The 16,193-nt window shown below is 40.7% G+C and overlaps 1 protein-coding gene across 39 annotated transcripts in view; it reads right to left on the reverse strand.

The window, feature by feature from the left end:
- Positions 1-16,193, reverse strand: part of KCNMA1 (potassium calcium-activated channel subfamily M alpha 1) — a 736,361-nt gene that overhangs the window by 162,802 nt on the left and 557,366 nt on the right. The window lies entirely within an intron of this gene.

Genomic DNA, 16,193 nt, shown 5'->3' on the forward strand with positions numbered 1-16,193 from the left:
CCCTATAATTATCTGAATGCTTGTAAAGCCACAGAAAAATCTAGAAAACATTATACTAAAATACTAACCATTTCTTGTAAAGCCATAGAAAAATCTAGAAAACTTTATACTAAAACACTAACACTAACTATCTCTGAGTGGAAGACTAACACTTTTCTCTATAGATTTCTGAGTTGTCTGAAGGCTTTTACAATGAGTGTGTATGTGTGTGTGTGTGTGTGTATGCATATATATACGTAAAAAATAAAACAATAACACAATAGAACAATACGTATATTTCTACTTTGGGAAAAAAAAGATTTTTCCAACCACACCTGAGTATCACAAAAAGTAAAATGTTGTTTCAGACAGGCCTTACCCCAGATTTCATTAAAATGTGTCTTTTTTCCTAATTTATCAAGCTCTACTGGTTTTCCCAACAACCCTCTTCATGCTAAGCATTTCTAGAAGGATTTTACATTGGAAGTGATCTTTAAAAATTATAGAGTGAATAACAACAAGAATGCTGAGCCCCTATAGGAGGTCAAAGACCTTGGGACTCCCAAGGCAGGCAGACTGAGTAGTCCCTGGGAGTCTGTAGGCTGTGGCCTCCCATGTATACCTCTACATAAGGTGAGGAGATGAGAGGCACCTTCCCAGCCCACAGGAAGTGACTCCTTACAATTTCTTGGGCTGATGCTGAATTAGAAGGCATCTTGCCTATGGCCCATAATCCGTTAGCTAGGGGAAATGCAATGCTAGAAGTTGAAAGAGATTTGGAAACAGTGGGAAATGAACACCTACCATCTACTGGGTGACACCCTGGAATACAAAAAAGGCAGGATTCACTTAGAAATAAATTGAATGCTCCCTGCTTCTATGTTATTTGCCTGCTTTGTGCAAGTCTGGGTGATTAGAGTATGTGGGTTAACCTCATTAGTCTGAGCTGCTTCTAACCTACTCCCACACATTAGACATTAGCTATGCAGTGCTGCTGGGTATGGGCTGTTTATCTACAAATTGGTCTTCCCCAGAGTGGGGTCTTTAAAAAAAAAGCACTCAACCATTTCTACTGCTAAACTGTATGATTTTTAAAAATTAACTGCAATGTGTTTAACTAAGCATAAACTTTTTAATTTCCCTGAATCATAAGATTTCAACTTTTTTTTCAAATAAAAGATATTTTGACTTTATAAGCAAAGGCCATTAATTCTAACTAATTTGAAGAAAGCCTAGTCTGCATTAGTAAATAATTTGAAATATAGAATAGTTGGGGAATTATAGTATCATAATTTGTTTTATTGGTAAATAGGATACTATATGAAGAATTGCCAATGATAAATCCTCATGGTAGAGCTTCATGGGAAAATAGTGTTTTTGAAATGGAAGAATCCAGCCTATTCTTTCAGCAGAGACATTCCCTTTATAATGTGTTATGTTACTAGTTTAATCTGATTTTCAAAACAATGAAAATAGGAGCCTTTATCTCGATTATTATTGATTGGTGGTGGTATTCCTCAGTTAATATAATTTTAACATGGTCCTTTTAGTTATGGCCAGTATTTTCATACCTCTGTATCCCAATAGAACTATTCTTTTTTTTTTAACATTTCCTTTTAAAAAAAATTATTTTTATTTATGTATTTAACTATTTATTTATTGTTAATGTTTTTAATATTTATTTATTTTTTTGAGAGAGACAGACAGAATACGAGTGGGTTAGGGGCAGAGAGAAAGGGAGACAGTTTCCCAAGCAGGCTCCAGGCTCCAAGCTGTCAGCACAGAGCCCGACACGGGGCTCGAACTCATGAGCTGTGAGATCATGACCTGAGCCCAAGTCGGATGCTCAACCGACTAAGCCACCCAGGTGCCCCTATTTATTTATTTTTGAGAGAGAGTGGGGGCAGAGGGAGAAAGAGAGAGAATCCCAAGAAGACTCTGCGTTGTCAGTGCAGAGCCCAACATGGGGCTCAAATTCATGAACCCAGAGATCATGACCTAAGCTGAAATCAAGAGTCAGATGATTAGCTGACCCAGCCACCCAGCAGCCCTTGCAACTACTCTGTAGACCAAATTTTATTGTAAGTTAATCATTAAATATTTTTATTAAGTAGACACAAATTTTTGCAGGATAATAGTATTATTCATGTTTGTTTTGAACATAGCAAATATTCATTCAATTATTCATTCAGCAAAGACTTACTGAGCATATTCAGTATCTATTCAGGACCTATTCCAGTTGCTGATTAGATCGTATTTAAACTGGTATTTATTTGCCCATTTTTTTTCTCTTTGCTGGAAGAAGCTAAGATATCTAACCAGATATACCTTTTCCTGATTTTTTCCCATATTTTTCTTTCTGCAGGTTTTGCCTTTGTGGCTGATCAAAAACACTTAAGGGATTCAATGTCAAATAACTGGAAAAAAAACATACAGAACTTTTCTGGAAAGCAAAATGCCTCTTCTACATCTATCTGTGGATTCTGAGACGGTATCTACAGTGCTAGATAGAGTAGCACCGAAGGGACTGTTTAAACACTGAGAGGTTTCACTTCATTGCTTAAGATTTTTGCTTAAGACTGCCACATCTTTAACACTATTTCTATATAGATAAGCCAACATGTTTTTGAGATTCCTAACAAAGGTGTTCTGGGGCACCAGGGTGGCTCAGTCAGTTGAGTATACGACTCCTGATTTCGGCACAGGTCATGATCTCATGGTTCGTGAGTTCAAGCCTCGTGTCAATCAGTTGAGTATACGACTCCTGATTTCAGCTCAGGTCATGATCTCATGGTTCGTGAGTTCAAGCCTCGTGTCAAGCTCTGTGCTGACAGTGCAATATCTATAATTGTAAGGGCAGAAGAACCAGTAATTATAATGAATCCTAAGACCTTTTAATCCTTAAGGGCAAGAATGACAAGTTGTGACAGATCAACAATAAGAACAGGCTAATCACATCAGGAGAATCAGGAAATGAGCCCCAACCCAGGACACTGACACCATAGCACACAGCAGACTCAGACAAGAGAACCTCAATCTTCATCCCAAGGCAAGGGCTCAAACTATCTATCACTTCTTACCAAGGTTTACCTTTCTAAGTCTCAAACCTGGCATCTTTGACTGGCTGAAAAAACAAAACTGAAAGGATATATTCTTTTACCTTTGTCAGCAGTAAAGACATGCATTCTTTTTTTAAATTTTTTTAAAAATTTTTATTTTTATATTTGAAAGAGAGAGAGAGACAGAGCACACGCAGGAGAGGGGCAGAGAGAGAGGGAGACACAGAATGTATCTGAAGCAGACTCCAGGCTCTGAACTGTCAGCACAGAGCCTGACATGAGGCTCGAACTCAGGAACTGTGAGATCATGACCTGGACTGAAGTTGGAAGCTTAACCGACTGAGCCACCCAGGTGCCCCAAGAAATGCATTCTTAAGAAAGGAAAAATAAGTGTAATATATGTTGAGTTGAAAACATTTGTGCTTCACCCAAGAGAAGATGGCAGTGAACAAAGAGAGCTAGAAAAGGTGGAGCGAGTTACTGTCATTATGATTTCCCTTTTACAGTGGACTAAACTGAAGCACAGAGAGGTTAAGTAACACACTAATAGTCACAAAGCCAATTGTTGGTGTGAATAAGATTCAGAGTTCATACTCTTAACCACCCACCATGTCACCTTTTGCTAGAGATGACAGAGTAAATATATAAGGAGGGAGTGGTGCTAGGATCTTGGGGGGCAGGATGGATTTGCTGTATATGAGTACCTAAGAGGGGAAATATCAGAACAGAAGCTCACCAATGACTCAAATTCTTAAACCCTGGAGCCCATGACCTTGTGAGAGGTTGATGAGGAGTAACATTAATTTTGAGTTGTAAACCAATGGAAGGGAAAAGATATTTGCAAATGACACATCGGCTAAAGGGTTAGTATCCAAAATCTATAGAGAACTTACCAAACTCAACACCCAAAAAACAAATAATCCCGTGAAGAAATGGGCCGAGGAAGTGAATAGACACTTTTCCAAAGAAGATATCCAGATGGCCAACAGAAACATGAAAAGATGTTCAATGTCACTCATCATCAGGGAAATACAAATCAAAACCACACTGAGATACCACCTCACGCCAGTCAGAGTGGCTAAAATGAACAACTCAGGAAACTATAGATGCTGGCGAGGATGTGGAGAAACGGGAACCCTCCTGCACTGTTGGTGGGAATGCAAACTGGTGCAGCCACTCTGGAAAACAGTACAGAGGTTCCTCAAAACATTACAAATAGAACTACCTTACGACCCAGCAATAGTACTGCTAGGAATTTATCCAAGGGATACAGGAGTGCTGATTCATAGGGGCACATGTACCCCAATGTTTATAGCAGCACTTTCAACAATAACCAAATTATGGAAAGAGCCTAAATGTCCATCAACCAATAAATGGATAAAGAAAATGTGGTTTATATATACACTGGAATACTACTTGGCAATGAGAAAGAATGAAATCATGCCATTTGCAGAAATGTGGATGGAACTGGAAGGTATTATGCTGAGTGAAATAAGTTAGTCAGAGAAGGACAGATATCATGTTTTCATTTATATGTGGAACTTGAGAAACTTAATAGAAGACCATGGGAGAAGGGAAGGGGAAGAAATAGTTACAAACAGAGAGGGAGGGAGGCAAACGCATAAGAGACTCTTAAATACAGAGAACACACTGAGGGTTGATGGGAGGTGGGGCAGAGGGCAAAGTGGGTGATGGGCATTGAGGAGGCCACTTGTTGGGATGAGCACTGGGTGTTGTATGTAAGCAATGAACCACAAGAGTCTACCCCAAAAACCAAGAGCACACTTTACACACTATATGTAGCCGAGTTGACAATAAATTATATTTAAAAAAATAAAAAATGAAAATGAAAATGGAAAACAAATTTTGAGTTGCACTGAGAGTGTGGGCCTCCTCTCACAGCATGACAGCATCCTTTCTACTCTACAAAATGGAACCATCTCAGCCTACAACTTCTTTCCTCAAATAGTACATGCTATTCTCCACATTTGTGTTGTGAAGGTATTTTTAACTGTAATGTAATGTACACACTTCCCAGCAGAAAAATGAAGGAATGGGACCAAAGTGACTTAAGGAAAGGTGCCAAAATTAATTTGCCAGCCACGCAGCCATCAGTCAAAGGCAAAGCATTTCCTGAGGCAGCAATTTCTCCTTTGGCTGTCACATCAAACTCCAGCTGTTTTAGAAGAGCAAAGATGAGCAGGTGATGTGCTGTGGCTCCTGATTCATCAAATACTCACTCACAGAATCTTCAGTGAGAAAGGGAAATTGAGCCATTGGGCTAGCTCGTCTACACTGCTTGTGGGCTTATTTATGTTTTCTCCATTATCTAATTTTTCAACCAGTCTAGTTCAACCCCCCGAGTGAATGGTTGTACACCAACTCATGGGCAGACAGCTCCACCATCAAAGGGTACCTGCCAACTGGAAACATGAGCCTTGGCTTCGAAGGAAGTGATACCTTCTTGATCCCAGATTCTGCATGTGTTACTAATGGTGGGTCGGTAATGACACCTTTTATTTTTTATGCTTTCTCTGATTAGAGTGAAACTGTGTTTCTCTAATGCTAACAACCCAGTGAATGTGAAAAATCAACCACCCTGGCCGGGGTATGCTACAACCACGGTGATTTCTGTTCCCAGCAAAGAGTCTGAACGACCGTGGTGATTACGGTCAAATAATTTTGCTAACGTCTGTCCCCACCTCTGGAGTCATGTAAATAATTCCGGAGATTATCTAATATGCCAATTCTTATTTAACTGAAAACAAGTACACTATTTTAATCCAAATATATTGATATTATGCACATCAAAAATAATGAACTAAAAGGAAATTATAAAAACCAATGACCATTATGTTAATGGCTGCAATAAGAAGACGGGAGTCATAACACACACACTAACATTGCCCCAAACTGGTAGTAGGAGACTAGTGTTATTAGCAGGTATTCAACGCATTACTATTTTTTTAATCTATCCAAATTTTAAGTTAATATTTTTCTCTAAAGAATGCACAGTTTTAAATCATCAAACTGCTTTGATAAGAATTAACTAGTCACGGGGTACCTGGGTGGCTCAGTCGGTTAAACGTCCAACTTCAGCTCAGGTCATGATCTCACAGTTTGTGAGTTTGAGCCCTGAGTCGGGCTCTGTGCTGACAGCTCGGAGTCTGGAGCCTGCTTCGGATTCTGTGTCTCCTTCTCTCTCTGCCCCTCCCCCACTTGTGCTCTGCCTCTCTCTCTATCAAAAATAAATAAAATACTTAAAAAAAGAATTAACTAGTCACATCTGAATGAACTTTGTACATATAAATTACACAATACATTGTCATTATGACAATGACATGAACTGACGACCAAGTGCCTTAGATACCATTAAACATATTAATTCCTACAACAAACAAAAAAAGGAAGAAAAGAAAGAAAAAAAAGAGAAAGAAAGAACGAAAGAGAAAGAACCCACAGGAAGTGTCAAGCCCTTGACTATAATAATAAACACAGGATCAGCATTTATGGTCTCTAGGCTGATGAGTGTATGGGTGGTTATTAAAATGTGTGGGGTCATTTATCCCCATTCTTTAACAGCATGCTCTGTCACTGAGAAAAATCTGATTTAATGTTGCATCTAATCATTTCTTGCTGGAACGAACAATGTTAAGGACAATTGAGTGTTAAGAAGGCTTTATCATTGGGCTTTTTGGATTCTCTCTCTCCTCATTTCCTCCACACACCAATCTTAACATATTTGTCCCAGTTTTTATCAATGGGCACAGGGCTACCTCTTTGGCCTTCCCTTTCTCGCCTCAACGCTCTTCAGTATAATGACAAATCCTAAGACCAACTCGTGGTATTAAAAAAATAAAGCCTTTGCATCTCACTAGCTTATGTCCTCACAGGTGCCAGAACAGAGAATGCCTCGCCGCACAGCTTTTTGGGGGTGGGATAAACTGGTGGTAAAGTTGAAACCAAAGGAGAGAAGCAGAGGAGATGGGGGTGGGGGGAATGAACGGTGATTTGCACCTTTTCAGAGTGTATTTCTTCTCCATGCCAAATTGCACTTCAATGCTGTACTTCTTGGATGTGGACTCAGGTCGGCTGCCCTTCTGAGAGCAGCATGGGATTTCAGGGACTCCATAACGATTTGGCATTCCACAATTATGGCCTATTTCAGATTGCATTCTCCAGAATGTGAGAGCAGGACGAAAGGATTTCAGACTCGTCCAAAGCCTTCAGGACAATGTCAATTAAAACAAAGTATTTGGGATTTGATGGAATGCCAGATAACTGGTTGCTTCAGCACTGAACGAATAAATAAACAACTCCAAAGATTAATTCTGGGTGGACTTGAGCCAAATCTCTTAGACCCAGACTAGTGGGCTGCAGACTATCAAATGAGATTTCTTCCATCAGGCATTATGAGAAAAAAAAAAAAAAAAAAAAAACAAAAAAAAACGCCCACATGAGGTGTTCTGAGAGCGACTGACAGACACAGCATGCAAGAGTGTAAGAATATATGGTGTTTCCTCTGCTATATTACCTCCAGCCCAGATTATTCTGAAAACACAAAGAGTGCCAGAGGGGCTAAAGCTAAAAGGGCTTAGTGCAAAGAGTGATATGAGAACTTTTTTTTAAAGTTTATTTATTTATTTTGAAAGAGAGAGCATGAGCAGGGGAGGGGCAGAGAGAGTGAGAGTGAGAGAGAGAGAATCCCATGTAGGCTCTGCACTGGCAGCACAGAGTCCCAAACGGGGCTCCAACTCGCGAAGTGTGAGATCATGACCTAAGCTGAAATCAAAAGTCGGATGCTTAATTGACTGAGCTACCCAGGCGCCCTGATAGGAGAACTTTTTTTAAGGAATTATTATTTAGAAATGATTTAAGAAAGTATTGCTTGTGTGGCCAGAAATTGGTATTTTTCTCAATATGTTAGAAGGCTTCTCTACTCTCTCCCGATTTTTCTCTCCAGTGAAGAAAGGATATCTTATGCTTAAGAGATGTCAGAACTCATTAAAGGTTGGCCTATTCCCTCTCTGTCCAAATAGGACTTTGGCTTTGCAATCTCGCTAATGGTTAGGAACATCCTCATTTGTGCTTCAAATAATAAGGTTCTTAAAATATCATGAAAAGAATTCTAATCTGGGTAGAGCAAGCAGGAAGTAAATGTTCTCAAGCAGACGCCTGCTGAGCAATCCTCATGAGAAAGCAATCCTCATGGGGATTCAGCCCCCGGCATGCAGGATTATCCAGGACAGAGCTTCTCAATCCATTTGAGGTAGGGGACCAGGTTTTGTTTTGATTTCCAAAGTCCACTCTTTTGCAGACTCAAACTTCTGCAAAATCTAACAGAAATGAATTCCAAAAAAAAAAGAAAAAGATATGCAAAGTACAGGTCCCAAATTTTTCTTGTTCGATTCAACTATTATAAAATTAATCTATCAAATTGCTCTCAAAGTTCCTAAGAACTTGCTCTCATTTTCTGTACTTTGTCCCTCGTGGATGAGTAGCATACAGTTCACAGCACCCATCCATGGACTCACTGACAGATGCGCTGGCCTTCTCTTACAAACCCAACTTCCCACAATTCCCCCCAAGTTTTGGCAAAGTAGGAGTATTCTCAGCTATTTCCCAAAGTAAGCGCAACAGAACTTACTAACAGGTATTATCTCGAATGCACAGAGTGGAGAGAGGGTCACCATGAAAATATAGGTAATTTTGAGGGCAGAAAATTCTATCTGAATCTCCAGTGTAGCCTATATACCCAGCAGTAGCTCAATAATATTTGGAAGAAGTAGATTTGGGAAGGACTGGAATTCACAAAGCCAAACTGGGTTTTTTGTTTTTGTTTTTGTTTTGTTTTTTTTTTTTTGCAATGGTTAGAGACTTAACATGTTAATAGTAGTTGTAAATCTGCAAACATGGCATTTAGTCACATGATCCTTTATTTCAAGGAGTAGCTCATGGAGATAGGTAATGCTAATCTAAAAACTTTCCTTCTTTCTGATTTCCCTACCACTTTGTTTCCCTCGATCTTTCTGTTGGAAATATATATAAATCCCTATTTTCAATTGTCAAATCCAATTCTTCCCATAAAGTTTGCATCATATGCCCCTTCACTGGTGAGGCTTTTCATTTCCCAGGTTGACATGCTCTTCTTTGCCTTATTGGAAATGCTAATCAAGCCCATTTCTAGGGGGCTTGGGAGGGCTAAATGGGGTTATCAGTACAGAATGATTAGAACACTATCTGGCCCACAGTAAGTGCTCAGTGCATGTTAACTATCATTAGCTACCATCATAGCATTCAAGTCTTCTAACATCTGACAAGAGCTACAGCAAAGTAGCATTTGGAACATGAGCCCCTCCTTATGTACTCAACTTTGTATCTTCCAGAACAAGCAACATACTACCTTCTAAGGTGCTTATATAAGAGGTGCTCAATTAATATTTGTTGCATTGAACTAAGCAAGACAAAAACTAGAGAAAGAGACACAATGAAACAAGCAGTTTTCCTAAGTATCTAATCACAAGTCAGCACTGATGACTTCACAGCATTTAGTGTCGGGCCATGCAATGAACTAATTCCTGCCTCCAAATGTTGAAAAATTCTGTATTAGGTTCTAATAAGGAATGGGTAGAACTGGGTCGTTTTTAAATTTCCCAGAAAACTTCACACTAGGAGCAATATTTTTCTGGAAAATTTGGTCATCACAGAACTTCTTTGGCTACTTAACAAGCGGCTTATGGTTTTCTAAATTCTAAATCCAATAACTTGGAGGCTTGAGTTTGAAAGAAGGAATTCTCAAGAGCTGGTATACTGCCATCAATCCAACTAATGTTCTTCTTCCCACTAGCTAGGAGTCTCACTGCCATCCCTGAGGAAAGAAGCCCCCTTTGTGTCCTTGTCTCATGACCACACTGTCTTCCGCATGGGACTTAGCTTTCTGTCTTCTCTTTGCCATCATTTTTTGGATTCCAATGTAAAGTCAAACAACAATTCAACAGGAAACAGACTGAGCCCAGAAGATGCTACATTTGGCAATCCCATTACCCCCAAATTCTGAGAAACAATGGTTTATTGATTGATTGATTGATTGATTACTGGATGGATAGGAAGGGAATTAGCAAAGAAAAGCATTCTCCATCACAGAAACTATGAGCTTGCTTTGAAGAGACAAACCACCACAGCATTGCCTATGCCTTTGCAGGATCTTCAGTATCTTAGATGGTTTGGTTTATTGCTGCTATCACTCTGGATAATTTCTCACCAGGGGGCACTTCTGAGGCTTACTTAACAAAAGTCTTCTGAGGCTCTGAGTCCACAGCTTCCCAAACTCTGACGTGCATGTAAATCATGCAAGGTTCTTAATGAAATGTGGTTTCTGATGCCATGGTCCTGGGTGGGGGCTGATTCTGCATTTCTAACAGGCTCCAAGACAACAATGACGCTGCCCGGACATAGACCACACTTTGAGTAGCAAAGGTCTATTTCCTAAGACAGTGAAGAACAGAAAACAAGTTTCTCCATCATGCCTTTGAAGAATAAAGATTAAGGAGAATCAATCACAATCCTTTAAATTACAGATGAAAAAGAATGTTCTCCACGAATATCACTAAATACTGGAGCCAGTTACAGAGAAAGCTTAAACCTAATTAAGCACTGAGTATCCAAGTGTTTGGGTTGTTTTGGTAATTAGTCTAAACAATATTCCAGGAGTCCAGATTTATCTACTTAGTCTCTCTCCATTGACTCAGTGACCCCAATGATAGTTTAGCTTCCATTTCAATGTGGGCTGTGTAAAGACAGAACAATGAGATGGCTATATTTAATTCAATTAAAAATAAAGTTTCAAAAAATGGCCCTGATTTGGATCCCTAATTTCTATTCAACTTCCCCATTTTAGGACACAGCATCGAGTGTGAGGACGAAAACGCTTGCCAACTCAGTCCCATTTTAGTGACAGAAGATTCTGGATACTTATGTCTCCTATCGCTGTACAATACGGCCTAATAAAGTCGAGCCAAAGAGACTAGATTTCATTTCAGAGCAAAGGGTTCAGCCATAAACTTTTGCTTTCTGGCTGAACAGAGCCATTCCAGCCGCAAGCATAAATTCTGCTAGTTTTAGGTATCAGGGTGATTGGGAAGCCAAATGGGTTATTTGTGAGCCAGGTATCCAAGGCAGAGGCACCCGCTTTATTGCGTATTCATTGTTATCTGGAACATCTCTTGCCAGCTACAGAATATTTTCACAGGAAGTTAGAAATGACTTCAGAAATTCCCCTCTGTGGCTTCCTGGAGTAGATTTTAGTCCTCATCAAAAAGACATTTGGTTCAGAGATTGAAAGTGGGCAGCTTATAAGTTGCCGAGGCATTTAGTTGGGCTTAGCAGTTTCCTTTTAAGGGGGGCCATGGTCCTCATTGGCATAGCAGCGTAGGAAGTACCAAAGCACAGGCAGACTCTGGGTTCAAATCCTAACCTCCCTGTGTGCCCCTGAGCTAAGCTGTATAACCTCTCCCAGGCTCAATGCTTTTACCTGCACAATGAGAGCAACAATAGCACCTACCTCCTAGGAAGACAGTTGAAATGAAGGGACACATATAAAGTGCCTGGCAAATGTGTCAAGTGCCCTTGTGCACTAAAAGATGGCATTTACTGAGTGTGTACCCTGTAAAGTTCTATAAATGTCAGCTATCATTATAAGTAATGAGTGACTGTGATGGTGATGATGGTGATGGTGGTGATGATGGTTACAACAGTGATGGTGATGGTGATTATGATGATGATGATGGTGATAATAAAGACATTTCTCCAGCTCACACAAAGAAACAGAGGTCAGTTAGTTGGATGTTGGGTGTGTGATTCATGGCTTCCTATTGCTTAGCTGCTGCTAGAAGAGCCTGGAACACCACTGACTATCAAATGATCCTCTGAATTGAGGAGAAAAACTAAGAAGCTTGAGTTTGTCCCCAAAATGACCTAGCGGTCCTCCCAATCCCTCACCTTTCCTAGTGGCCAGCAAGTTCACTATAAATAAATACGATGGTAAGACAGATTAGATATTTGAAGAAAATAATGGTCCCCTAAAATAGGAGACGGGTCACATGTGGATGGAGCCTGAAGCTGATGGAGGAAGACCCAGCCTGGCCTTTGGAATGGATACCCAAGCCAGCAAGATCCTGATGGGTAGACTGGGCTACCCCAGTCTTCTGGTTCCTGGACTTGACTTTTGCCCACATGCCTCAACTGGGGAATCTCTATACCGTACTCTTATTTATCATCCTCCTTCCTAGCAAATGGCTTTGCTCCTTACTTCCAGCCTCACCTTCGAGATGGATTTGGAGCTGATACCTGGAGTATCCTTGGTCCATAGGATGGGCATACCAATAAACTGGTGCTTATTCAAACATTATTTTTTTTTTAATGTCTATTTTTTTGAGACAGAGAGTGCATATGAGTGTGGGAGGAGCAGAGAGAGAGAGACAGAGAGAGAATCCCAAGTAGGCTCTGCACTGTCAATGCAGAGGTGGATACAGGGCTCAAACTCATGAACTATGAGATCACGACCTGAGCCCAAATTGAGTCAGACACTCAACTGACTGAGCCTCTCACGCACCCTTCAAACATTATTTTTTAAAAATACTTGCTCAAGGGGCGCCTGGGTGGCGCAGTCGGTTAAGCGTCCGACTTCAGCCAGGTCACGATCTCGCGGTCCGTGAGTTCGAGCCCCGCGTCAGGCTCTGGGCTGATGGCTCAGAGCCTGGAGCCTGTTTCTGATTCTGTGTCTCCCTCTCTCTCTGCCCCTCCCCCGTTCATGCTCTGTCTCTCTCTGTCCCAAAAATAAATAAACGTTGAAAAAAAAAATACTTGCTCAACTCATATTTGGAGTAGAGGCTAAGCACTCGTGGGGACATAAGAGAGAAGAATGATCAACTGCTCAGAGTCTTTAGCCTCTACTACCCCTATAATCTATTTCTGACCCCAATTTTGCAAACTTCCCTCAAAAAATAAAAAAAAAAAAAGCTTTGCAGTTAAGTGGATTTATCCTTTTTAGTAGGCAATTTAGAAAATATCTGTTGTCACTTGGGGGGGAGAAAGCCCATCCCTTCCACTCCAAATGGTTTACCAAAGTATTCCTTCCAACTGCAAACTTCATGCCTCCTGAGAAGAGTTCTGGAAGGCATGTTTTCTCCTTCTGGTTGTATTTCTAGGAAAATGTTAGCCATCATTATAATTCATTATTCTCCCAAAACTATCAGGCTAGCTCTCATCCTGCAGTTGGTATAGACCTGTGATGATCTTGTTTGGGCAGGGACAGGTCTCTCTGTCCCTCTAAGTTCACTGGTCCCATAAGCAAGGTCAAGTCAATAGTACATTTCAAGCCTCCAGGCACAAGCTGGGAGGTTGCTAGTCTCTCTGAGTTCTCCCCAGGTAACTCACTCTAGCACACAGCTTTTCTCCTGTAGGTCACTCCACTGTAAGGCTCTGTGTTGGGCAAGGCTGCACTAGCTAGCTGGGCTTTCATTACATATGGGGAACAACAGTCAGTGAGTATCCATTCACAGAAGAGGCCTGGGAAAAACCAAACAGAGGCACCCAGTTTTCACCTGTAAAAGCTTCTAGCTTAGGGGGCTGGGGGTGGGGTTTTTGACAGGAAGGTTGAAAGGGTTGAAGGAAGCAGTGTCATTTAGACCAATGAACAATGCTCCTGTCTTAGAAAGTGTACTCAGGCAGAAAATTCTGCTAACCTTGTATCTCACTACAAAGAGTTCTGGAGACCTCCCCCAACATCAGTCATTTACAAAGATGTTGGCAACACAAAAGTGTAAGCAATATAGGGAGGGATACCTTTATGCCACTCTTGAGATTGGTTTTATATTATGTTCACCCCTCTATCTTCTCCCATCAGTGATTCAAGCCCAACCCAGTCTCAAGTCTCATGGCAAATAGAAGCCCAAACAGTACCACCCACTCCTAAGAAGGAAGAAAGAGGCTAGGGGCTTTAACACACTTGCAATCATTCCAATAATCATCTATACTCTCACACATTTTACAGTGGGAAAATATGAAGCTCAGAAAAGTTGAATAAGCAGTCCAAGGTCCTACAACAAATTATGTCCTAAATCAGAGTCTTTACAGCTTTCTCACTGCCCAGCCCTCTACTTGTTACACAGCAATACAAGTCCCTTCACATTTCACAAGTAAGGGAGAAAAGGCAGAGTGAGGGCTATGCTGGAAAATTTGGAACATGGTGGTCCATGGATGTATCTGCATAGGGAGACACTATCCAACATCTTTGGCCAAACAAGCCTAATACTTAATCTGAATTCTGAAAGGGGCACCAAGTATTCCTCTTTTGTTGCTTCCTTCCACACTAGTATATTCAAGAAGAAAAAATACCCAACCACTGAAAGAAATGGCCTCTTGCTGACAAACTTTAACTAAAATAAGAAACCCAACAGAAACTCTTTCTTAAATGATACTTACTTTGTCACAGTCTAGAGAAAGGAGAAACTGATTAAATCCATCGTACTAAAAAGCAATGCCATAAGTATGAAGGCTAGGAATAAACACAGATTTCTCTTGGTAGACTGCCAGCAAGGAGCTTTTGTACACCAAGATCAATGGGCACAGATATAGATGTTATTTCTCAATAGGCAGAGATTGCCTATCTACTGATACAATATGGGAAAAAGAGAGGAAATGCTATCTTTTACTCATATATGTCAACTAATTCCATCTGCTTCCGACCCTACTTCCCATCCCCTATGGCAAATAAAGCACAGCACTGAGGCAGGGAACCTGCATTTCTTAGAACTTCAAACCCTAATAAGTGGGCCTGAATCACTCTTGTTACCCTGAAATACAAGTGGCATTAATGATAAAAACTAAAAAAATTATACCCAGTTGAAAGGTTTTATTGCACACCATTTTTCAAGATGGCAGATGGATGCCTAAATTGATCTCAGTGTCATTTTACTGTTGTCCCAAAGTTTCTCTAAATCAGCCAAATGAGTTTGAAGTTGAAATAGCCACCTCATATTGTTCTACCAGGAGAGGCACAGGAGTTTGCCGTAATGTAGCTTGCCATATTATGTTATATATAGCTTCGGATGAAAAGGTGGATAATCTCAAACCCATCCCAAAGAGAATGATTACTGAATATGTTAAAAGGACCCAATGATGACAATACCGTCCCATAGGCACTATTCTCCTGGGTCTGACTGTAAAAGACAATCTAAAGCACTATTTGGGTTTTTGGTTCTGGATAAGGTGGAATAAGTACTCTCTGCCCTGTATATTTCACTGAATGCATCTCTTAAACCTTGACAGAATGCATGGAGTAGCCAGTTGAAGACCCTGACAAGTGAACAATAGCAGGCAGATTAGAGGAAATGACCAGAATTGGAAGTATCACCAAATCAGCAATGAGTTTACTATTATTTTTCCTCTCCATCCTCCAGCCTGACCTCAGAACCTATAAGCGAGGACCAGGATGTGGACAGAAAACTCCAAGAGAAGCTACGGTTCTGGCTCAAACACCAGTAGAAGGAATTCCTAATACTCAGGAAGAATGGGAGAAATCATGTTTTCTCTTTTTTTTCTTTTTCTTTTCTACTCTTTTCTAGCACCTGTACCCCTAAGGCATCCAGTGGTGGCAGTAGCAGCTGTGGCAATGGGAGCTGGAAGGACATGAGCGGTAGGAGAACCTCCACTGGCTAGAGGATCTGAGGTCCCAGAAGAGTGAGAGACAAAGCCCTGTTGCTTCTTGTCATTGTCATTGTCTCCCCCTGGGTGGGCACATAGGAGCAGGAAATGTACAATAAGCAGGGAAAGTAAAGCCCCAGCTTTCTGGTCAGAGGCTAAAAAGAGGAGGAGGCTGACAGCCATGGAGGCTGACAATTCCCTGGTTGATCACAGAGAAAGAGGACTTGGGAAAGTAGCCTCTTACAATCAATTTATGAACTTCTGGGCTTACCCTGAGCTGTACATGGATGAAGCTGGCCCTATATACAGCATATATAGATTTTGAGAACAAACTATAATATAGACTATTGCCCAGTCTGAGACTGATGTGAGACAGATCCAAAGAGCACTACCAATGCTTTGAAATTCAACTGACATTGGAATCACAATCCGTAGAAGCCTGGTCAGAACATG

The sequence above is a fragment of the Herpailurus yagouaroundi genome, unplaced genomic scaffold (assembly GCF_014898765.1).
Source record: "Herpailurus yagouaroundi ecotype Mexico unplaced genomic scaffold, PumYag 163, whole genome shotgun sequence".
Lineage (NCBI taxonomy): Eukaryota > Metazoa > Chordata > Mammalia > Carnivora > Felidae > Herpailurus > Herpailurus yagouaroundi.